Here is a 25,393-nt window from a genome sequence, read left to right on the forward strand (position 1 = left end):
GTCCGTAAAATCATCCACCGTGGAGTCAAGTCAAGTATATTGAGCAGGTTGTTCCTGAAATACCTGTCCTGGATGACCCTTCCCCTGGTCATCTTACAATAGTTAAGAAAAAAAGAGTTCCGAATCGGACCCAGATACCACAGAATAGTGTAATGGTGTAACGATTGCTTACAATCCAGCTAGACTCCCTGGCTACACTTTCCAGGCCAAGGCTGCAACACCAATGAGAGAATTCAAACAAAGTCCGTGAAATCATCCACCGTGGAGTCAACTCAAGTATATTGAGCAGGTTGTTCCTGAAATACCTGTCCTGGGTGACCCTTCCCCTGGTCATCTTACAATAGTTAAGAAAAAAAGAGTTCCGAATCGGACCCAGATACCACAGAATAGTGTAATGGTGTAACGATTGCTTACAATCCAGCTAGACTCCCTGGCTACACTTTCCAGGCCAAGGCTGCAACACCAATGAGAGAATTCAAACAAAGTAAGTCAGTGAAATCATCCACAGTGGAGTCAAGTCAAGTATATTGAGCAGGTTGTTCCTGAAATACCTGTCCTGGATGACCCTTCCCCTGGTCATCTTACAATAGTTAAGAAAAAAATACTTCTGAATCGGACCCAGATACCACAGAATAGTGTAATGGTGTAACGATTGCTTACAATCCAGCTAGACTCCCTGGCTACACTTTCCAGGCCAAGGCTGCAACACCAATGAGAGAATTCAAATAAAGTCCGTGAAATCATCCACCGTGGAGTCAACTCAAGTATATTGAGCAGGTTGTTCCTGAAATACCTGTCCTGGGTGACCCTTCCCCTGGTCATCTTACAATAGTTAAGAAAAAAAATACTTCTGAATCGGACCCAGATACCACAGAATAGTGTAATGGTGTAACGATTGCTTACAATCCAGCTAGACTCCCTGGCTACACTTTCCAGGCCAAGGCTGCAACACCAATGAGAGAATTCAAACAAAGTCCGTGAAATCATCCACCGTGGAGTCAACTCAAGTATATTGAGCAGGTTGTTCCTGAAATACCTGTCCTGGGTGACCCTTCCCCTGGTCATCTTACAGTAGTTAAGAAAAAAAGAGTTCTGAATCGGACCCAGATACCACAGAATAGTGTAATGGTGTAACGATTGCTTACAATCCAGCTAGACTCCCTGGCTACACTTTCCAGGGCAAGGCTGCAACACCAATGAGAGAATTCAAACAAAGTCCGTGAAATCATCCACCGTGGAGTCAACTCAAGTATATTGAGCAGGTTGTTCCTGAAATACCTGTCCTGGGTGACCCTTCCCCTGGTCATCTTACAATAGTTAAGAAAAAAAGAGTTCCGAATCGGACCCAGATACCACAGAATAGTGTAATGGTGTAACGATTGCTTACAATCCAGCTAGACTCCCTGGCTACACTTTCCAGGCCAAGGCTGCAACACCAATGAGAGAATTCAAACAAAGTCCGTGAAATCATCCACTGTGGAGTCAACTCAAGTATATTGAGCAGGTTGTTCCTGAAATACCTGTCCTGGATGACCCTTCCCCTGGTCATCTTACAGTAGTTAAGAAAAAAAGAGTTCTGAATCGGACCCAGATACCACAGAATAGTGTAATGGTGTAACGATTGCTTACAATCCAGCTAGACTCCCTGGCTACACTTTCCAGGCCAAGGCTGCAACACCAATGAGAGAATTCAAACAAAGTCAGTGAAATCATCCACAGTGGAGTCAAGTCAAGTATATTGAGCAGGTTGTTCCTGAAATACCTGTCCTGGATGACCCTTCCCCTGGTCATCTTACAATAGTTAAGAAAAAAATACTTCTGAATCGGACCCAGATACCACAGAATAGTGTAATGGTGTAACGATTGCTTACAATCCAGCTAGACTCCCTGGCTACACTTTCCAGGCCAAGGCTGCAACACCAATGAGAGAATTCAAAGTCAGTGAAATCATCCACAGTGGAGTCAAGTCAAGTATATTGAGCAGGTTGTTCCTGAAATACCTGTCCTGGATGACCCTTCCCCTGGTCATCTTACAATAGTTAAGAAAAAAAGAGTTCTGAATCAGACCCAGATAGCACAGAATAGTGTAGTGGTGTAACGATTGCTTACAATCCAGCTAGACTCTCAGGCTACACTTTCCAGGCCAAGGCTGCAACACCAATGAGAGAATTCAAACAAAGTCCGTGAAATCATCCACCGTGGAGTCAAGTCAAGTATATTGAGCAGGTTGTTCCTGAAATACCTGTCCTGGATGACCCTTCCCCTGGTCATCTTACAATAGTTAAGAAAAAAATACTTCTGAATCGGACCCAGATACCACAGAATAGTGTAATGGTGTAACGATTGCTTACAATCCAGCTAGACTCCCTGGCTACACTTTCCAGGCCAAGGCTGCAACACCAATGAGAGAATTCAAACAAAGTCCTTGAAATCATCCACCGTGGAGTCAAGTCAAGTATATTGAGCAGGTTGTTCCTGAAATACCTGTCCTGGGTGACCCTTCCCCTGGTCATCTTACAGTAGTTAAGAAAAAAAGAGTTCTGAATCGGACCCAGATACCACAGAATAGTGTAACGGCGTAACGATTGCTTACAATCCAGCTAGACTCCCTGGCTACACTTTCCAGGCCAAGGCTGCAACACCAATGAGAGAATTCAAACAAAGTCCGTAAAATCATCCACCGTGGAGTCAAGTCAAGTATATTGAGCAGGTTGTTCCTGAAATACCTGTCCTGGATGACCCTTCCCCTGGTCATCTTACAATAGTTAAGAAAAAAAGAGTTCCGAATCGGACCCAGATACCACAGAATAGTGTAATGGTGTAACGATTGCTTACAATCCAGCTAGACTCCCTGGCTACACTTTCCAGGCCAAGGCTGCAACACCAATGAGAGAATTCAAACAAAGTCCGTGAAATCATCCACCGTGGAGTCAACTCAAGTATATTGAGCAGGTTGTTCCTGAAATACCTGTCCTGGGTGACCCTTCCCCTGGTCATCTTACAATAGTTAAGAAAAAAAGAGTTCCGAATCGGACCCAGATACCACAGAATAGTGTAATGGTGTAACGATTGCTTACAATCCAGCTAGACTCCCTGGCTACACTTTCCAGGCCAAGGCTGCAACACCAATGAGAGAATTCAAACAAAGTCCGTGAAATCATCCACTGTGGAGTCAACTCAAGTATATTGAGCAGGTTGTTCCTGAAATACCTGTCCTGGATGACCCTTCCCCTGGTCATCTTACAATAGTTAAGAAAAAAAGAGTTCCGAATCGGACCCAGATACCACAGAATAGTGTAATGGTGTAACGATTGCTTAAAATCCAGCTAGACTCCCTGGCTACACTTTCCAGGCCAAGGCTGCAACACCAATGAGAGAATTCAAACAAAGTCCGTGAAATCATCCACCGTGGAGTCAAGTCAAGTACATTGAGCAGGTTGTTCCTGAAATACCTGTCCTGGATGACCCTTCCCCTGGTCATCTTACAATAGTTAAGAAAAAAATACTTCTGAATCGGACCCAGATACCACAGAATAGTGTAATGGTGTAACGATTGCTTACAATCCAGCTAGACTCCCTGGCTACACTTTCCAGGCCAAGGCTGCAACACCAATGAGAGAATTCAAACAAAGTCCTTGAAATCATTCACCGTGGAGTCAACTCAAGTATATTGAGCAGGTTGTTCCTGAAATACCTGTCCTGGGTGACCCTTCCCCTGGTCATCTTACAATAGTTAAGAAAAAAAGAGTTCCGAATCGGACCCAGATACCACAGAATAGTGTAATGGTGTAACGATTGCTTACAATACAGCTAGACTCCCTGGCTACACTTTCCAGGCCAAGGCTGCAACACCAATGAGAGAATTCAAACAAAGTCCGTGAAATCATCCACAGTGGAGTCAAGTCAAGTATATTGAGCAGGTTGTTCCTGAAATACCTGTCCTGGATGACCCTTCCCCTGGTCATCTTACAGTAGTTAAGAAAAAAAGAGTTCTGAATCGGACCCAGATACCACAGAATAGTGTAATGGTGTAACGATTGCTTACAATCCAGCTAGACTCCCTGGCTACACTTTCCAGGCCAAGGCTGCAACACCAATGAGAGAATTCAAACAAAGTCCGTGAAATCATCCACCGTGGAGTCAAGTCAAGTATATTGAGCAGGTTGTTCCTGAAATACCTGTCCTGGATGACCCTTCCCCTGGTCATCTTACAATAGTTAAGAAAAAAATACTTCTGAATCGGACCCAGATACCACAGAATAGTGTAATGGTGTAACGATTGCTTACAATCCAGCTAGACTCCCTGGCTACACTTTCCAGGCCAAGGCTGCAACACCAATGAGAGAATTCAAAGTCAGTGAAATCATCCACAGTGGAGTCAAGTCAAGTATATTGAGCAGGTTGTTCCTGAAATACCTGTCCTGGATGACCCTTCCCCTGGTCATCTTACAATAGTTAAGAAAAAAATACTTCTGAATCGGACCCAGATACCACAGAATAGTGTAATGGTGTAACGATTGCTTACAATCCAGCTAGACTCCCTGGCTACACTTTCCAGGCCAAGGCTGCAACACCAATGAGAGAATTCAAAGTCAGTGAAATCATCCACAGTGGAGTCAAGTCAAGTATATTGAGCAGGTTGTTCCTGAAATACCTGTCCTGGATGACCCTTCCCCTGGTCATCTTACAATAGTTAAGAAAAAAAGAGTTCTGAATAGACTCCCTGGCTACACTTTCCAGGCCAAGGCTGCAACACCAATGAGAGAATTCAAATAAAGTCCGTGAAATCATCCACCGTGGAGTCAACTCAAGTATATTGAGGAGGTTGTTCCTGAAATACCTGTCCTGGGTGACCCTTCCCCTGGTCATCTTACAATAGTTAAGAAAAAAAATACTTCTGAATCGGACCCAGATACCACAGAATAGTGTAATGGTGTAACGATTGCTTACAATCCAGCTAGACTCCCTGGCTACACTTTCCAGGCCAAGGCTGCAACACCAATGAGAGAATTCAAACAAAGTCCTTGAAATCATTCACCGTGGAGTCAAGTCAAGTATATTGAGCAGGTTGTTTCTGAAATACCTGTCCTGGATGACCCTTCCCCTCGTCATCTTACAATAGTTAAGAAAAAAATACTTCTGAATCGGACCCAGATACCACAGAATAGTGTAATGGTGTAACGATTGCTTACAATCCAGCTAGACTCCCTGGCTACACTTTCCAGGCCAAGGCTGCAACACCAATGAGAGAATTCAAACAAAGTCCTTGAAATCATCCACCGTGGAGTCAAGTCAAGTATATTGAGCAGGTTGTTCCTGAAATACCTGTCCTGGGTGACCCTTCCCCTGGTCATCTTACAGTAGTTAAGAAAAAAAGAGTTCTGAATCGGACCCAGATACCACAGAATAGTGTAATGGTGTAACGATTGCTTACAATCCAGCTAGACTCCCTGGCTACACTTTCCAGGCCAAGGCTGCAACACCAATGAGAGAATTCAAACAAAGTCCGTAAAATCATCCACCGTGGAGTCAAGTCAAGTATATTGAGCAGGTTGTTCCTGAAATACCTGTCCTGGATGACCCTTCCCCTGGTCATCTTACAATAGTTAAGAAAAAAATAGTTCCGAATCGGACCCAGATACCACAGAATAGTGTAATGGTGTAACGATTGCTTAAAATCCAGCTAGACTCCCTGGCTACACTTTCCAGGCCAAGGCTGCAACACCAATGAGAGAATTCAAACAAAGTCCGTGAAATCATCCACCGTGGAGTCAAGTCAAGTACATTGAGCAGGTTGTTCCTGAAATACCTGTCCTGGATGACCCTTCCCCTGGTCATCTTACAATAGTTAAGAAAAAAATACTTCTGAATCGGACCCAGATACCACAGAATAGTGTAATGGTGTAACGATTGCTTACAATCCAGCTAGACTCCCTGGCTACACTTTCCAGGCCAAGGCTGCAACACTAATGAGAGAATTCAAACAAAGTCAGTGAAATCATCCACCGTGGAGTCAACTCAAGTATATTGAGCAGGTTGTTCCTGAAATACCTGTCCTGGATGACCCTTCCTCTGGTCATCTTACAATAGTTAAGAAAAAAAGAGTTCTGAATCAGACCCAGATACCACAGAATAGTGTAATGGTGTAATGATTGCTTACAATCCAGCTAGACTCCCTGGCTACACTTTCCAGGCCAAGGCTGCAACACCAATGAGAGAATTCAAACAAAGTCCATGAAATCATCCACCGTGGAGACCAGAGTAAAACTCTGACCTTTACAATAGAAGTGACCACAGAGGTCTGGGCTCAGCTATCTTCGGAGTCCGTCCTGTTGCCCGTGAAGTGGGGGAATCGGCGCTTCTCTGTGTTCTGGAACTGGTTCCGTAAAGGGCTATTTACATCTCCATTAATCCACTCCTCAGATAAATGCATGCCAAGTGCTTTTTCTGACAGCAGAAGACTCTTTGCATCTCTGCATATAGTACATCCCAAGTTTCCATTCTTAACGAAAGGCCACGGGTTATGTTTTGAACCCACGGTTTTATGGTTGAACCCAAAAGTAGCAAGTGAAGTTCCCTGTTTTCTCTTGGGCATTATCTTCGCTTTTCAATAACACATATAGAAAACCAAATGTCACTGGAAATTTTCTCTGCAGATTCACTATGCGCCTTTTGTTGGAAAAAACTTAAACAAGAGTGACTTGTTAGCTTGTCTTCTTGTCAGGTGCAAATCTAAAGATGAAACGTTGCCTACTTTTGTAACAGCACCACCAATGCCTTGATAAGTAATATTATTAAATTGCTTAGCTATTTCTATAGAAATAGCAAGCTCAAAACATAAATATAAATGTCGTCTGTACCGGAAAGAAAGTGACACTGATAAATAGGACATTTTATAAAATGACAGTTTCCATATTTTAGAGAGTTTTCATTAGGTGTGATGTAAGTGCCACTGGTCTGTAGTCATTCAAGACTTTAGGGTTCCCCTTTCTGGGTACTGGCATCAGGCAAGATGTCTTCCAGAGCACCGGAACCCTTTCTAATCTCAGGCTGAGGTTGAAGATGTACTGCAGCACTGACCCCAGTTGGTCTGTGCAGATCTTTAGCACCCTGGAGCTGACACCGTCAGGACCCGCTGCCTTCCTTGCATGGAGTCTCTTCAACTCCCTTCTGACCTGGTCAGCTGTGATGGATAGGCCGAGGAGGGCAGGGGAAGATGGAGTAGGAGTAGGAGGGATCTCATGATGGGGTGACTGAGGATATGAAGAGGGTGTCTGGGGTGAAGGCCTGTGAGGTGAATTGTCATTAGACCCTGTATCGAATCTGTTAAAGAAAACAGACCTCACTCTGTTGGCCACCAGCCAGCTTGTATCCGGAGATCTTCCTCATGCCATTCCACACTTCTCTCACATTGCTCTCCCTCAGCCTGTCCTCGATTTTTCTCCCATAAGCCTACTTGCTCTCCCTAACTCTCACCTTCAGCTCTTTCTGCACTTGCTTCAGCTCCTTCTTGTCATCTGCCCAGAAAGCCCTCTTTTTCCTATTTAGGATGGCCTTCAGATCACTGGTGACCCAGGGTTTATTATTGGAGAAGCACTGCACTGTCAACACAGAAGTTTATGTAATCAGTGATGCAGGGGGTAAGACCACCAATGTCTTCTCCATGAGGCTAACAGCATCTCATAGTCCAAATTGTGTAATGATGTAATGATTGCTTACAGTCCAGCTAGACTCCCTGGCTACACTGCAACACCCCTGAGAGAGTTCACACAAAGTCAGTGAAATCATCCACGGTGGAGACCAGAGTAAAACTCTGATCTTAACAGCAGAAGTGACCACAGAGGTCTGGGCTCAGCTGTCTTCGGTGTCCATCCTGTTGCCCATGAAGTGGACAGGCGGTGGCCTGCTTTAATCCCAGATGATACGAAAAGCATAGGATCGAATCCCTCCAGAGGAGGTCCATTCAGATCAAAGTGAGGCGAGTGAGGAGTGAACTTTTTATAAGCTAGTCTTTCCTTGGCTACCATATAGGCAGATCTGAATGAAACGGTTTCTTGAATTAGCATTCATTTCAAGTACCTTCTTTTTGCTTCGTCTCTCCAATATCAACGGCACTTTTATGTGATAAGCTATCACGGTGTTTCGCATACGGCCACCATTGAGTGTGAGAGCTGGCTTACCAGAGCGGTGACATCACCGCCCTTCCCTGTATTAGCAGGGACCGCAGCTGCTGGGCTGAGTGGAGATCTCTCTTTAGCTCAACAGGCTGGGTCCCTGTTGAGTGATGCCGGAGGCCTGGGTTCGAGTCCCTGACGGTGGGGGGCCGACCTGATGCGGCAGCAGGCGAGGGCGCCCACGTGCAGCTGGTAGCATTACAATATTTTTTTTTCCGCAACTGGTTCTGCAAAGGGCTATTTACATCTCCATGAATCCACTCCTCAGATAAATACATGCAAGACTCTTTGCATCTCTGCATATGGTGCATCCCAAGTTTTCATTCTTAACGAAAGGGCACAGGTTACGTTTTGAACCCACGGTTTTATGGTTGAACCCAAAATTAGCAAGTGAAGTTCCCTGTTTTCTCTTGGGCATTATCGTCACTTTTTGATAATACATACAGAAATGTTACCGGAAATTTTCTCTTCAGATTCACTATGTGCCTTTTTTGGGAGAAAACTTAACCAAGAGTGATTTGTTAGCTTGTCAGGTTCAAATCTAAAGACCAAATGTTGCCTACTTTTGTAACAGCGCCACCGTGGCCTTGATAAGTAATAGTATTAATTTGCTTAGCTATTTCTAAAGCAAGAGCAAGCCCAAAACATAAATAGCCACCGTTGAGTGAAAAGCTAAACCCCCCCCTGGCTCCACTGTAATTCGCACCATGCCAAAGGGAAATTGAGGTGTTACAGCAGCCCAGCCCAAGAAAGCAAGACAGACATCAGAGTACACTAAAATTAAAAGAGTTACAGTAATACAATAAGAAAATAGAGTTAGGAAAAAATAGGTGTGTGCAAAATATACTAATAGTCACTGTAAAACAATGAAATATGTGCAAAATGCACATAGGTATATACAGATTGAAAGTACCACAGTATAAACAGTACAGTAATGCAGTGTCCAAAAAGTACACGAGTACAACATGCTGTCCATAGACAAGCAGATGAAGGCCTAGCAGTCATAGCCCAGGGCAGTGTTATACACCCTGACAGCCGTCGAGAGGAAGGATCTGTGGAAACGTTCCCTTCAACACCATAGCTGGAGCATCCTGTTAGTAAAAGTGCTCTGCTGTCTAACTGCCTGCTAAACACATTCATCTTCATTTTAATCTCTAATGCTGCTTTTAAAGTACTGATACTGGCATTACACTGTAAATAAATAGAAATGTTCTTGGGGGATCATGGCTACAGGTTCTATATAAACCTAGAAACAAAACTGTACAAGCCCTGACTCAAGCTAACAATGGTGAAAAAGTGAAGAGAGTTGATGAACAATTCACGCTTATCCCCCAGTTTGGGCGTGTGCCAGTTCATGATTATTCTCATCACCTTTTCTCTGTTCCTGACAGCCGTCTCTCAAAACTGCATCTTGCTTTGATTGATGTTTCAGACCAACTCATTATTAAATGCATTGTTTCCTCATTGTTTAGTACCACTCTAAGATCTCTGCTTTCTCCAAAAGGCAGAAACATTTGCCTATATGAATAGTTCTGGTTTTCTAACGTATTTGGTGTAGGGCATGTTTCTTTGCACCCTTGAATTCCATAACCATCTGTATTTTCTTGGGTTTTCTCCTCAGTGGGTTTCATTCCTCAATGAGTTGTTCTCCTACTATAATCTTATTGATGTTGTTGGAGAAGACGGTGTAAGTTTGAAAGCCTCAAGCACAGGCATGCTTGACTACACATATACAGTCTTGTGTTTCGGTGTAGCTTCTTCGATTCAAGGATAGCCCTCAGGTGAAGGTCAGACGGGATAAGTCTCTACTCCCTCAAGTACCCCTCCTTTTTAAACAATAACACACTAACACTTTAGACCAGGGGTGTGAAAGTATTCAAATAATGTTACTTGAGTAAATGTACTGCTACTTCCAAAAACAAGTAACTTAGTAAAAGCACCTTTCCAGTTTTGCTACTCAAGTAAAAGTACAGAAGTATCATGTCTTAGCAGTACTGCAGTAATCGAAAGTAAAAAGCAGCTGTCTTTTCTGCTGTTACCCTCGTTGTAACAGACAAATAAGTTCTGGATCCTGAGATCAAGTTTAAACAGATGAGTTTTATTGCATGCAAGGAACAATAAAACTGAAGTATTGTTCAAAGTACTGGTACAAAACTTCCAGTTTATATAGCCCTTTCCTGCCACTTCTGATGTAGCTCACTATTATGGTAATGGGGGGAGGTCACGGTGTTCGTACAGTTCACAGATTTTGGCCAAATGGTCAATGGTAGGTTTCCTTCCTTGGGAAGGGGGGAACCTGGAATCCTTATCAGTTATCCCCCTTTCCTTTGCCAAGCATCACATCGAAAAACATCAGTGGCTGCTGCTTTAAACCCAGTTCCACCCAGTTTCAGGACAACCAGCACACCATTTGATTCACACCTGGATATCCGACGACATGCATTTGTCGGGCTACAAAGGGCATTAGGCTGTGAGGGCATGCAGGGTGTCTGGTTTGCTGGCGGCCCCACATTCTTTTCACATCCTTTTCTAACCATGTCTATTAGAGGCCTCAACCTGAATTCTCCTGTTTTCACTGTGACAGAGTGATTGTTATTTTTCTTTTACAATGTGAAATACTCCAATATTTCCCTCTACCCATCTGGTATGTTTGAGAGTGTGTATGTGATATGAATGAAGGATGAATGATACTTACCCTTTTTGTTATTTCCCTAAAATCACTGCAGTGTTCCCTGTTGGAGTATTGTGTTGTGTTGGACAACATGGCCACCAGTCACCTTTCAGTTTGTAGTTCCCCACACTGCCACATCAGCAGTACTAGCAGTGCTGATCTAAAAGGAAAAGGTTACTAGTAGGCCATCTATAAATAACTAATGTATGGTTATTTGTTTGGTTTAAAAGTATAAAAGCTGTTGCATGACATTGTTAAACTTTACAGGTTACAGGTTACTTCATTTGTTTAAAAAGTTGTCCACCAACTATGAGCAAGTCCCTTTAAGAGAGAAGGGCCCTGGGATAGGAAGGTCTATTAAAGGGACTGGGAGGGCTCAGTATGGAGGAGGGTGCCTTAGAGGAAAGGTGTGGAGAGCACTCCTGTGAAAGTTTTGTTTTGTTATCCCTATTTTGATGGCAATAAATCCAGTTTTGTTTGCATTTGAAGACTGCTTTGTGGGAGTTTCTTTTCTTTTGAGCCAAACCTGGTCACTTGGCCGGTGACATTCACCAAAAGAGGTTTCACAGGGGTCTTAGACTCCTGCTTTCCCAGTGCCGCTCGTCTGGCATCTGCATCTGCACCTGCACAGCTGTTCCCTTGAGTTACTGGAATTATTTCTTTATTGAGTCTGCGCTACAAAGCTTCTAACTGTTCAGAGACAAACCCAGTATTCTTAACTGGAGTCCCTGCCGTGGTGATCCTATTTTTCCACAGCCCACCAGAATTGTGGCCTACATTGATAGATAATACTTTATTAATCTCATAGGGAAATTGATGTGTAACAGCAGTCCAGCCCAAGACAAGCAAAACAGACATCAGAATAGTTATAAAACAAAAGACAACAAAATAAATAAAAATAAATACATAGGTGTGTGCAAAATGTGCTGATCATAGTCACTGTAAAAACAATAAAATATGTGCAAAATGTGCATAGGTTTATACAGACTGATTGTCCAAAAAGTACAATGGAGTAAACATGCTGTCCATAGAGGAGCAAATGAAGGGCTAACAGTCCTAGCCTAGGGCAGCGTTATACACCCTGACAGCCGCCGGGAGGAAAGACCTGCGGAAACATTTCCTTGAACACAGTAGCTATTGCTAAATCTAGAACACAGTCTATTGCTAAATGTACATACACCAAATACATACAGTATATACATAAACTTTTAACGTCTTTCCTTTTACAACTCCAATCATTGCTCTAAACTGGCTTGCTGCGCTGAAGCAGTGGAAGGCCATTTTTCCGGTTGTTAGCACATTGAATTCTGTCGTAACAGATCAGTCTGTTCTCCGTTCTCCCTCATGCACCAGAGAGGACCCATCAGTAAATAGTATTACATCATCTTAAATCTTCACGGTCCCCCACCCTTTGGTTACAGCAGCTAATGGTCCCGAATGATATCCCACTTGGCGGTGCCTACCTTCATGCCCCTGCGTCAGCACAGCTGCCCAGAACCCATTTCCCACACTTACATACAAAGGAATGGTGGATCCATCTGAGGAAACCCAGTCTCAGCACCTGTAAGAGAGCTTGTTTCAAATTACAGGCAGCTTTTGCTGCTGGAACCAAAACAATCTTGTCCTTGGACTGCACTCCCCCCTTAAGCAGATCTCTTAAAAGTTGTGCTCATCCTGTAAAACATTCCACTTGGGCCCTGTTAAAGTTAGACAGTCCTAGACACACAAGGGCCTTATCATAACTGCTTAATACTAGAAACTCTTAAACCTGAAGCAGCTCAGACTTGTGGGTTTCCTCATCAGGGGAAGCACTCAAAATATCATCAACATACTGAGTGATCACAGTCGATTGAAGCCACGTGATACCCTGTTCTGTATAGTCATTTCTTGTAATGCTGCATAACATCCCAGCCCAATAGATCTGGGATGGAACCACCCACATTCAGGTGATAAGTGCGTGTAAATGTTAGAAATCTGGTACTCTGCAAGTAAACCTCGCTGCCCCAATACTCCTGTGGCCTTCTGCCGACACGCCATATATATTACTCTATAGCACACTGTTGAACAGAGAAGTGAAACAAGCATGACAGTAGTGCTCCAGTATCCCATAACAGAGAAACTGACACACCATTAACAGTACATTTTAGGTTTAACTCCTTTTACGCACTGGACTGGAACAGACTTAGGGAGGCTACAAGGGATTTACCGGATCTAATTTGTAGGAAAACAGATCTCTCAAAAGACTGTTTATTCTCCCCAGACAAAGCTCTTAGCTGGGTGATACATTTTTCACTGTTCTTCTCTGTCAGTTGACCCACAGGGTAGGTCCCTGCTTACTTCATCCTGCATGCGCTTTCTGCAGTTTCTCTTAAGACGACGTGTATATTCTTGTTCACAATAATTGTAAACCGGAGATTTCCCCCGGTCAGCCTGTCTATTTTGTTTCTAAGATTTATCCAATTTCTGTGGAATACACCCCATGTGAATCGCTCGCACCTTCGTGTTCACATTTCTCCCAATTTTTCGATAGAGATATTTAGTTCTACAAATATCACAGTATAATCCACCAGTCATGATTCTAAATCTACAGCATTTCAGCGATATCTGGTTTCAAGCCATTCAAATAAATCCAACGTTTGTTTCAACTATTTCATCTTCTTGTATGTACAGTAAATACAAAAACTGTTTATCTAACTCATTTAAGTCCACCTGTACTGTACTTATACATTTCAGATGCTCTTATATTTTCAAGTCTCTTTAAGTTGCTTTTCATCATGTCTCTTTAGTTAAGTCTCTAGCCAGTCCGGCTGGCAAAACGCACTCGCACCATCATTTACTACACCAAAACTCAGTTACGCACTTCTCTTTTACACACACACACGTACGTGCTGCCACACAAATTCATAAAACACTCATACACATCAAGAATATATTTTTTCTTTTCATACTACAATGCGCTGTATTTTGTTTCACTTCTATGTGTATCTTTTTTTTTTAACAGCATAACTTCTCAAACTCGACATCACTTATTCCGTCTGTTTATTTTTTCCACCACTGCTCAGACACATTCTGACAGTGTCCAAACACTGTCTGATGGTCTGTACCCCTATTCAGCTTTCGATCTTCCTGCACAGCCTCTTTTCGCTTTTGTTCAAATTCTTCTTTGTAGCAAGTAAAGTATCTTTTCTTTCATTTAATGCTTGGTTTTGTTTTCATAAACACTTTTTTCCCCATCACATTCCGATTTCTCTTTTGCGTTTATCTCTCATGTATCTGCCACCACTGGTGTCGGTCGCACACCAGGGCTGCAGCTACATCCTTGTGCTTTTGCCAATACTCATATGCTTTCTTATAGGCATCTTCGCCCCAAACTCCCTCTGATAAACTTATTTCTATATTTTCCGTCCTTTTCCGTCAACTTACACTTGTCCTATACATAATCAGCCACTTCAATCACTTTCTCAAACAACCAGTTAGCCCACATGTATTTTGTACTCCTAACTACCCTCCATTAGTCAGTCTTGTATAGCTCAGGTTCTGTGTTCCAGGTGTTAATTAATTGATCAGCTGTCCAATGGAAACAGAGCATTTGTCTGCATTCTCATGCACAAAACTAATATTGTTTAAAATCCAATATCTACAATTTTATACTTTGAACAAAATTTTGAAGAAACCGTTATTTGTTTAGAAAACCTATTGTAAAAATGTAAATTGTAAATAATTATTGTAAAAACAAAAAGTGGAGAATGTCTCAAAGTACTGAAATATGTAAATTTGGTATTTAAAAAAATAAAAATGAAAAGCAATGAAAAAGAAAAATGAAAGGGTTGGCAAAATGAATGGCAATTTATATAAATTTAAAAAAATAATAAATTTCAATACGATTAAAACAAGTGTTTTGTATATATTACATACAGTACATGTATATTACAGACGGAAAGTAGTATTTCAAAATTGTACTACTAATGTTTTAGAATATTTTGTAAGCGAAAACTACATATGCCTTCCTACTTCCTTAGAGCTCAAAATAAAACTTCACAGATCAGGCCCAATTAAAAAAAAGGGAAAAAAGTTTTTTCGATCTACATAGTTAATGGAGAAAGGGCACTTTCCAAAACTAGCTTATCACAAGTTTAAAAAGCATTTTGCAAACAACCATTTAAATCTCTGGATAGAAACTGTGAATGTTAAATTGTAAAGCCCAACTGCTTTGCACATTTAAATATTAAGATTTGGTTAAAAAAAAGTATTTAAAATGACTATTACTATGAGTATATATTACAAAAGACCTGAAACAATCTTTAAAAATGTGGGATTCTCACCTTCATGTTTACTGTATTTTGCAGTTGACAACAATTTGGTAGGATATCTTAAATCCCAAGTTTTTTTTTTAATTCTGAATACATTTTATTAATGTGTAAAGAGAATTTAGTCCTCCTTTTCTTTTCATTGCGTTAACATTTGACCAACTTTACATAATTTTACTTTGTTCAACAGCCTTATGGCTGTTTTGGTCTTGAAATATAATTTTAACATTCTTATTTGTGTGTCATTTTGTCATTAGACAGTTTAGTTGAGATGAGATTTTGAACACATAAAATAAAAAAATAGTTCAGGTGACATCAGCTGTGTCAGCATGCGTAGGCTGCAAAGGAACAAGTAATGGGTTTATTCCATGCTGAAAAAAAGAAAAAAACAACAACGTTTTGGCCGTGGAGCCTTCTTCAGGTGTGAAAAAAAAATGTTCTAAGTTGAGTTCTTAGTGCAGTGATCACAGAAAGTTTATAAAAACGATCACATCACTTTGCTATTTATCTATTCTGTGGCACACAAGTTGTATTCCTCCTAAAAACCTGATTTGGGAGAATTTTAAAACTCTTCCCTATATATTTCTACACTTGAACTAAATCATTTATTTAAATTAGATTAAATGTTGAATTCCTTGTAATAATTTGAATCAATTGAATCTGCAGAACTCATTTCATTTACTGAAATGCTGCACAGCGAAAACCACAATGTTACTGTTTTCAAAAAGGGTATGTTCTTTTGATTTCTGTTCAGATTAAAACATTCTTGTCACAATATTCAATTCAACTTTGTCATTATACTTACATGGGTGCATAGTATAGTGAAAAGTGTTTCTCATTAGTCTCTAAAACTAAAACTGTTTAATGGCGGCACAACTGCTTCGAGCACAGACTGGAATATGTTCAGGGAGACCGCTACCTATTGGTTCAGGGAGCCAACTTGTCTCGTTCCACCAGGGAGGCAAAGCGCAACTACGCACGGAAGATTCACGGTCACTTCCTGGACACCAGAGACACGCGGCACATGTTTCCAGGCCATTACTGACTACAGGACTACTCCATGCGGCAGTGATGGAGAATCCTCCCTTCTGGATGCGCTGAATAACTTCTACAGATGCAGCCATTCAAAACAAGCGGAGTATGCTGCGGTAGAACGCAGTGGGCATGTTGCAGTTACCGCGCTGTACTGTATGCAAATTAGATTATGTTAATAGTATCCGGAGTCACCTTGTAAAACCGGCAGATGGAGCTAATAAAGCTTAACCTCTCCTGTACAGCATTTGAGCTGTCGCCAGAAAACATCCGGTTTCGAATCCCAATCACTACTGAGGAACAATCTTTATTCAATTAAGAATTTAAGTTGAATACTCTTTAGAGTTCTAAAAAATTCAAAAATTCTTTTTAGACTTCTAAAAATTCAACTGTATTACAGCATGTTAATCATTATACATTAAAATTGGTATATTTTATGAAAGCAAGATTGCTCAGTTGGACAAAAATACACAACCTACAGATGCAGCCATTCAAAACGAGCAGGTTATACTACGTTAAAACATATAATGTTACCATCGAAGAAAGATGTGAAGACAGGGGTTTAAATTAAATCCTTTCTGTATGAGGTTTTAGACTTCTAAATCATTTCCCTTTTAGAGGGAAGGCGCCCACAGATCTGTACTCTCACCCAAAGTGGGAAAGGACTTGATGTAGCAGGGGCCGGCGCCGCTGATGACAGCGCTACTCTAACTCCGTCTCGCACCCCATTGAGAGGGTCCGTTCTCGCACCTACCTTCCCTGAACCCCCAATACGATCAAATCCAAAACCAGAGGATATTGACCGGTGGGCTAGAGAAGTACCACACCCAAAATTAGGGATGCAGCGAACCTGGAGTGCGCTTCAGGAATTAAAAGATACTTATGGTATCACCCCCCTGACTGTCGCCATGATCCTCAGAAGGACAGGGGGAAAGCGTGTCGCAGAACTTTAAACAATTGTGTGAGGATAACGGCAGGGGAGGGCGATGGGAATGGGTTTGGCGATGGCTTAAACAAAATTATCCACCAAAGACAGATTGGAAAAAGATATCTGCATGTCAGCAGAAAGAAAGCGAGGATGTGGCTGACTTCACTGACCGCTTCGTCACACTCTGGCTGGAATGCTCAGGACTTAGTGACGAAGATGATGTGAATAGTGACGCCTCTGCTGTGATTAAACAAATTTATTTGAGTGGTCTTAAGCCTGATATAGCCAAAGCCCTTCAGTTAAAAGAGCCCGAAATAGGGCAAGATATGAACAAGCAGTTCGAGGAAATAGTTAAAATGGCACGACAATTCGAAAGAAATATGTACGCTAAGGTGCGGGCAATACAAACAGGATGGACACCGCCCATACTGAAGGGTTGACACCCGACTTAGCCCAAAAGGGGAAATTACAAATCGGTGCCATTATTGTAAAAATTTTGGACATTTGCAAAAGAATTGCTAAAAGCAACTAGTCAGTGAAGGCAGGATCAGAAAATATCGTGATTCCCCATTCAATCCCTCGAATCGAGAGGGACAAAAAAACCTGTTTTCACAATTACAGGATTTGAGCGAAGCAGACAAACGCGCTATCAGGGATCTTTTAAACTAGGACTCTTCCTAGTGGCCTCCTTACGCCTATTTCAGGAGTTGGGTGAAAAATAACTCAAATTACGATGTACAAGTAATGGGACTCAAATGTCACTTTTATGGGACACTGGGGCTCAATTATCTTGTTTAGTTGAACAGTCAGGCAAATGGTGTGGTGTCATATTCACAGGGAGGAAGCTGGAGGCCACTGGTATAGGGGAAAATCGAATAACACTCAGAGAAACTCAAAAACTCGAGATTAGACACGTCATGTGGGAAGGACCTGCCCCAGATCTTTTGGGATGGGATGCTCTGAAATACCTACAAGGGATTACATTAACCGTACATGAGGAGAGGGTGGAGGTAAACATCTGGTCCCTCCAAAAAGACGAACTAAAAGGGCATTCAATTTGGACTATGGATAAGGACGAATGCGGGCTTCTGGATATGGAACCCCCACATTTACTGGGAATTCCCCGCCATACACAAAGCCATATAAAATCAACAAAGAGGCGGAGGAAGGGGTTCGACCAGTAATACAAAAACTATTGGCTCAAGGCATTGTATGAAAAACTCATAGTACAAGCAACAGTGCAATATGGCCCATAAAGAAAGCCAGCGGAGCATGGCGATTCACAGTTGATTACTCAAAAGCTAATCAACACATCAACCGTCTCACCCCCTTGGTAGCAGATCCCTCTGCTATTTTTCAACTGCTGACCCCTGAGCACCAGGTGATTTCAGTATTTGACATGGCTAATGGGTTCTGGTCCATTCCTCTACATCCAGAGGTACAAGATTGGTTCGCTTTTGTTGTAGATGAAGATCAATGTACTTGGACCAGGTTACCACAGGGATTTCATAACAGCCCCACCGTGTATCACATGGCACTTCGGAGGCATCTCCGGGAGTTGCCTCCGGTGTCCTCCATTGTTATCCAATATGTGGATGATATTTTAATCGCATCTCCCGACGAGGAAACCCACAAGAAGGACCTCCAAATTATTTTGAACCATTTGGTCAAAAAAGAGCACAAAGCTAGTTATGGCAAAGCAGTTATGCCTAGACACCGTAATTTACTTGGAACAGAAGATTAGTCAGGGAAAGAGGGAACTGACAGAAGATCGGGCCCAGGCCATCCGAACACACCCTAGTCCCAATATGGTGAGAGAGCTCCGATCATTTCTGGGTCTGTGCAATTTCAATAGAAATTGGGTTGATGCTTTTTCTGAAAGGGCCAAACCACTTACAGACCTATTAAAGGGGGGAGGGAGATCCTTGATCCTATTGCTTGGAGTCCTGAAGCTGAACAGGCTTTTCATGATTTAAAACAAGCTCTGTTACAGGCTCCTGCATTGGGGTTTCCTTAGACGGATCAACCGTTCTACCTCTACGTAAGTGAAAAGAATGGATTTTGGACAGCTGTACTAACACAGGAACATGGGGGTAGGTCCTGCCCGGTAGGGTATTACTCTAGATCCTTGGACGAGATAGCAAGGGGCTGGGGACCATGTCTACGTGCCGTTCAGGCCAACTGTCTAGCAGTGTAGGCAGTTAATAACATAGTGCTAGATCAGCAACTGGTTGTTCAATGCCCACATGCAGTACACACCCTCATGTCCCTGAATCGGGTCAGTCAGGTTAATGCAATATGATGGCACAAGTGGCAGGTCTTGTTAGAGGCTCCAAATATTGCTATTGAACGTGAAGGAGCTCTAAATCCAGCCACATTGTTACCTGACCCCTCAGAAGTCTATCTGTTAGAACACAGCTGTAATGTTTGGGCAATGGGAGTATATGAGGGCATCAAAATAGCTGATCAACCACTAGGGAATGAAGACCTCATCCTCTTCACTGATGGAACCTCATTCATAAAGTCTAGTGGGGAAAGGAGGGGAAGATTACCCACGTCAGCACAGCGTGTCAGCACAGCGAGCTGAACTGAAAGCTTTGGTGGAAGCCTGTAAATTAGCAAAGGCAAGACCACCACAATATACACAGACGCACAATATGCATTTGGAGTATGCCATGACTTTGGAAGGTTATGGAGTAATAGGGATTTTTTAACCTCTGCTGGCACTCCGGTAAAGAATGCTGATTTGGTGTCTGTGCTGCTTGCGGCTCTCCAACTCCCAAAGCAGGTAGTTGTGGTAAAATGTAAGAGCCACAGCAGAGAGAACACTCCCGAAGCCAGGGGCAATAAGCCGGCAGACTGGACAGCACCTCAAGCTGCCCTAGGGCAATGGGAGGAGTGGTCTATAGAAAGACCTCTTCAGATTGTTTCAGTTTGCACAGTGAACATACAGGCACTCCGTACAGAACAGCTCAGCGAGCTCCAGGCCCAGGCCCCAAGGACTGAGAAATGGATGGAACGCAATGTGGGGCTGCAGAAGTATGGGACCTGGCACAGCAAATACACCCCACAGGGCACCCAGGAATAAGCCAAATGACCAGACGCTTTGCTCAGAGCTGGGTGGGGACAGGTTTCGCACCCTTCGCAGCTGATGTGGTACAACGCTGTGGAGAGTGCCAAAAAGCCTCTGGAGCACCCAAAGTAGCGGCCAAAGTGGCCCCTGGGTGTATGCCGCATTACCGAAATATGTACAGGGAGGACTTCCTATGGGGGCCATTCCTTGGCATCTCGAGGAGGTCATAGGCATGATCATTTGGAGAGATGATATAGGTGACTTTAATATGACAAACTATGGGGGTTGCCATAACACAACTTTAATCTGCACAACATTGCAATATCTACAGGAGCAAGGCTCAGAGCCCATGAGTTTCAAAGGCTCTTACACTCCTAAATATAACAGAAGCCATACACCACCATACCCGACTCTAAAAAAGGAACGTAAGGGAAACATATGTTTTCAGCACACTAATTGCCTGCACTTGGTGGGATGGAGTCATTGCAACCTTACCATCGCTGTAGATATATCAACCTCTACCTTTCAAATTCCAGGATGGGATCGACACACCCCACAGTTCGGTATAAGCTTCTAATTTTCAGAGGGATGGGGAGTGCCAAATGGAACATACTTCGTTTGTGGAAAACGAGCCTACCCATGGTTGCCAGCCCAGTGGTCTGGCTCATGTTATTTAGGATATGTGGTTCCTCATATCCGTGTTCAATCCCACAGCCCCTTCGGACCTAACCACAGACCACAAAAGAAACTGGCTGATTGGGAGTATTTAGGTATAATATTTCCACAGGCCAGCATAAACTTTCTAGGTCGAGAATTAATTCACATGGCTTCGACTTTAGAGGAATTAGCAAATTCTACCTCATCTAGTCTGAAGGCTGTTAATGATGAGATTGTAGCCCTCAGAACAGTGGCCATGCAGAACTGACTAGCCTTAGATTATGTATTGGAAGCCCAAGGAGGAACTTGTGCAATAATTGGCACTGAATGCTGCACATATATTCCTGATAATTCTGAGCACATCTCAGATCTGGCCCAACACATTTACAATGAGGGACAGAAATATCAGGACCATTACACTGAAATTTGGGGAATTGGGTCTTGGTTAAAGTCTGTGTTTGGGGCCTGGGGTGGAACTTTATCACAGTGTTTATTTGTAGGAATAGTATTGCTCATATGTATAATTGTAACCATCACGTGCACAAAAACATGCATCACATCTTGCTATAACCGTGGAACGCACAATGTCATGTCAATGCATACCTGTTCACCTAGAAAGGAACGATCTGCCCTGACATTGTATGTGTAAAAAATAGGTTGCACTGACTTGTGCCATTATAAGGGGGGGATGCAGAAAGATCTGAAGACGGGGGTTTAAATTAAATCCTTTCTGTATGAGGTTTAGACTTGGCAGGAAAGGGGGTTAACTGATAAGGATCCCAGATGCAAGCTAGGAACCCCCTGGGGGTGTAATCTTAAACTGACCATTTGGCCACGTTCTCTTAACTGGCCAAATACCATGACCCCCCTCTTTACCATAAGACCGAGTGAAGTCAGAAGCGGAAAAGAAAATACCATATAAACTAAAAGTTTGTACCAGCACATTGAACAATACTTCGGTTTTGTTGTTGCGGGAAACAAGACTTCAGCTTTAATTTTCCTTGCATGAAATAAACTCATCTGTTTAACTTCATCTCGGGATCCAGAACCTTATTCTTTCTGTTACGACAGCATTTACACACTACTTAGAGAATTGTAATTTTCAGGATGGATTTTTAGCCCAAGTCAAGTTGAAGAAAAGTGGTTTTGTGATCCTAGCTGAAAATGTTTATTCAGAAACTCCGGGGTGCCTTGATGTCGTGGTGCACCGCGCAGCAGTTTTATTCCAAAACTGAGTCGGTCGGATCACACAAGAACCCAAGCATTATTGAAACTCATTCAAATGCAAGTGCTTCTATTCGTGGTCTTGATTGTTTCCCACTCATTCCTTTTGGTTTGGGGAACATGTCAAAATCCTGTGCAAAGAGAACTTCAGATAGAGTTTGCGTAAACACTCAGTGGACACCCCAGGTAGGGTAAGGATCAGCATTTACACACTACTTAGAGAATATTTATTTTCAGGATGGATTTTTAGCCCAAGTTAAGTTGAAGAAAAGTGGTTTCGTGATCCTAGCTGAAAATGTTTTTTCAGAAACTCCGGGGTGCCTGGTTGTCAGGTGGTAAGATGGCGCCGACAAGGAAGGCTGCCGTCCTGCGAGCTCCCATTCGTCCTTGTCTATTTCTTTATTTTTGGTTGTTTTTCGTACTGTTAACTGCACATACTGCTTGCTCGGTGATTGGTTATGACCGACAAACACTTATGAACATACGATCAAATATTGGCACAGTTAAATCTACACCAATAATTACTGCCGACTATATGGACTGTGGTGTCTCACCTGTACCTGTACCTGTACTGGGAAGAAGACGACGTGATAGGAAGAGGGGTAAACGGGCAGGCGTTCTGGTAAAATGGAGGCAACGCAGCAATCGCGCCCCACTCCCGAGTATACTTCTTGCTAATGTTCAGTCACTGGACAATAAACTGGATGAACTGAGAGCAAGGCTTGCTTTCCAACGGGACATCAAGAACTGCAATGTGCTGGCATTCACTGAAACCTGGCTTGACCCATCTGTTCCGGACTATGCTATTCTCCCGAGAGGATTTTCTATTCACCGTCAAGACAGAACAACGGATTCGGGTAAGAGCAAAGGCGGTGGGGTATGCTTCATGGTAAACAATTCCTGGTTTACAGACGTGGAGATTATTTCAACATCTTGCTCTACACATCTTGAACATTTGACAAAAAAAAGGTCACCCTTTCTGACTCCCGAGGGAGTTCACATCAGTAGTTCTCACAGTGGTGTATATTCTGCCGCAGGCAAATTACACAAAGGCACTGGATGAACTACACTCTCACCTTAACAGACCCAAGAATACACATCCTAAGGGGGCATGAAACCCTGGCAGTATGGTGCCAGGAGAACAACCTCTCTCTGAACATCAGTAAGACTAAGGAGATGATTGTGGACTATAGGAAACATCGGGGAGGAGACCACACACCTATTTACATCAGTGGGACTGCAGTGGAGAGGGTCAGCAGCTTTAAGTTCCTGGGAGTTAACATCTCAGAGGATTTAACCTGGACCCAGAACACCAACATCGTGGTCAACACAGCATGGCAGCGCCTGTTCTTTCTCCGCAGGCTAAAGAAGTTCGGCATGCCATCACATATCCAGGCCAACTTCTACAGGTGAACTATTGAGAGCATCACTGCTCTCACTGTATTGGAACTGCTCTGCCCTGGATCGCAACGTATTGCAGAGGGTGGTGAAGTCAGCGCAGCTTATCACCAGCTGTGAGCTACCAAGCATCCAGGAGATCTACTCAGCTAGATGTCTGAAGAAGGCCAGGTCCATTCTGAAGGACCCCAGTCATCCCAGTCACAAACTGTTTTCCCTCCTTCTGTCTGGTAAACGGTACCAAAGCATTCGGTCCAAGTCCGACAGACTACGGACCAGCTTCTACCTCCAGGCAATAAGACTGCTAAATAGCCAACCTGCAGCTCCTTTAGCAAATCACCTGTTATGGCTACATGGACACACAATTCTCACTATATTCAGCATAACTGCACTAAATGTATATATTGCATACACCATGGACACATAAGAGCTCTACTCACATTGAGTTTTATTCCATTTAAAAAATGTAACCTCAATTTTGTGATTTTTGTGTTTTTGTGATTTTTTTTATTCTTGTAATTTTTGTGAGCTTGCAGAACAAGACATTTCATTGCCATCAACTACTGCTGCATGCCGTATTGTTGTGCATTTGACAAATAAACTTATTCGATCTGATTTCAGCGATGCACCGCAGTGTGGTGGTGGTTTTATTTTGTGCACAGGTCCTATTAGGATTCCGGGACTTGATTTCCTGAGAAGGGGCTTGGGATACTGTAACTGGGCTTCGAGAATTGGAATAGTGAGGAAGAAATTGGGTCTTTGGACAAAGCTAAGTCTGATTCTAGTTGGGAAGGTGTTAATATTGAAAGTGGATATTCTACCACTCCTCGTATATTTGACATATGTTTACCCTCTACCTGCAAAGCTCAGACGCACTTTGGTTAGTGAAGTTTTCCGTTCCATTTGGGGTGGAAAGTACGAGTATGTTAAGAGAGTGGATATGGTTCAACCAATAGAGCAGGGTTGAAGAGGTGTCCCGGACTTCCCATTGAAGTTGGACTGTATCTTTGTGTCGAATCTGTGTATAGCTTTAAGGTCTCCTATGAGTCATGCAATACTTTGTGCATTTCTGGTTTGCACAATGTCTGAGATTTCTGGTATCATGGTCCAATGTAGTTCCCCATGGGAGTGACTTCCCTTGGCACTATAAACATGCTAAAGTGTGACTAAAGAAATACTGGGACAGGGAGGAGGTATCAATAATATTGAACCATAGGCTGTTATATCAACATCTGATAGAAGTGATTACGATCCCGATAGAGTGGAAGGGGAAGAAGGCTGTGTGGTCCAGAGTCCAGCCACAGGGTCTAAATCAGCTTGTCAACCTCAATTGGAAGATTGTGTGGGGGCGGCTGTCAGTGCATGAAGTGCTCTACAAACACAAACTGACAAGGAACTCTGCATGCCCACGAGAAGGGTATAAGAGCACGGAAACAATAAAACATGCTTTTCTGGAGTGTGCTTTCGCACAAAAGGTGTGGAAGAAGTGTAATCGATTCTTCAGATTACTGGATGCATCTTTTCAAGTGTCAACGTTGCTGGTGTTGTATGGAATCAAGGGCGGCGTTACAAGGGGCAGTATCAATTTCTTACTATGGCTCCTGATTAGTATGATCAAGGCTGAGTTGTGGGACGCAAGGGAAGTTTTAATCTGGAAAAGGAAAGTAAGAACGGTCAATGGTATTTATCAAGGAATATTAAATGAGATCAAATTTCGAATTAAAAGAGATGTGCAGAAATGGGGATAGATAGATAGATACTTTATTGATCCCGTGAGGGAAATTGCAGAATACCATGCAGCCTGGGAGAGGTGGAAGGGATTAGTCTTGTTGTAAGATTATTTGAGTTTTTTTGTGTTAAGTTTTTGTGTTGAAACTGATGTATGATGATACTGGATGACATCTTGAATTCTGTTATGGATACTTTGTT

At 42.7% G+C, this 25,393-nt stretch overlaps 1 long non-coding RNA gene across 1 annotated transcript; it reads left to right on the top strand.

Moving 5' to 3' along the window:
• Positions 1-5,808: 5,808 nt before the first annotated feature.
• LOC148647722 (uncharacterized) lies at positions 5,809-11,333 on the top strand. The gene is made up of 2 exons (XR_015926737.1): positions 5,809-8,900; positions 9,134-11,333. It is a non-coding gene; the product is annotated as an uncharacterized LOC148647722 (long non-coding RNA).
• Positions 11,334-25,393: the final 14,060 nt, after the last annotated feature.

Source organism: Lepisosteus platostomus, chromosome 15 (genome assembly GCF_059453375.1).
Source record: "Lepisosteus platostomus isolate fLepPlt1 chromosome 15, fLepPlt1.hap1, whole genome shotgun sequence".
NCBI lineage: Eukaryota > Metazoa > Chordata > Actinopteri > Semionotiformes > Lepisosteidae > Lepisosteus > Lepisosteus platostomus.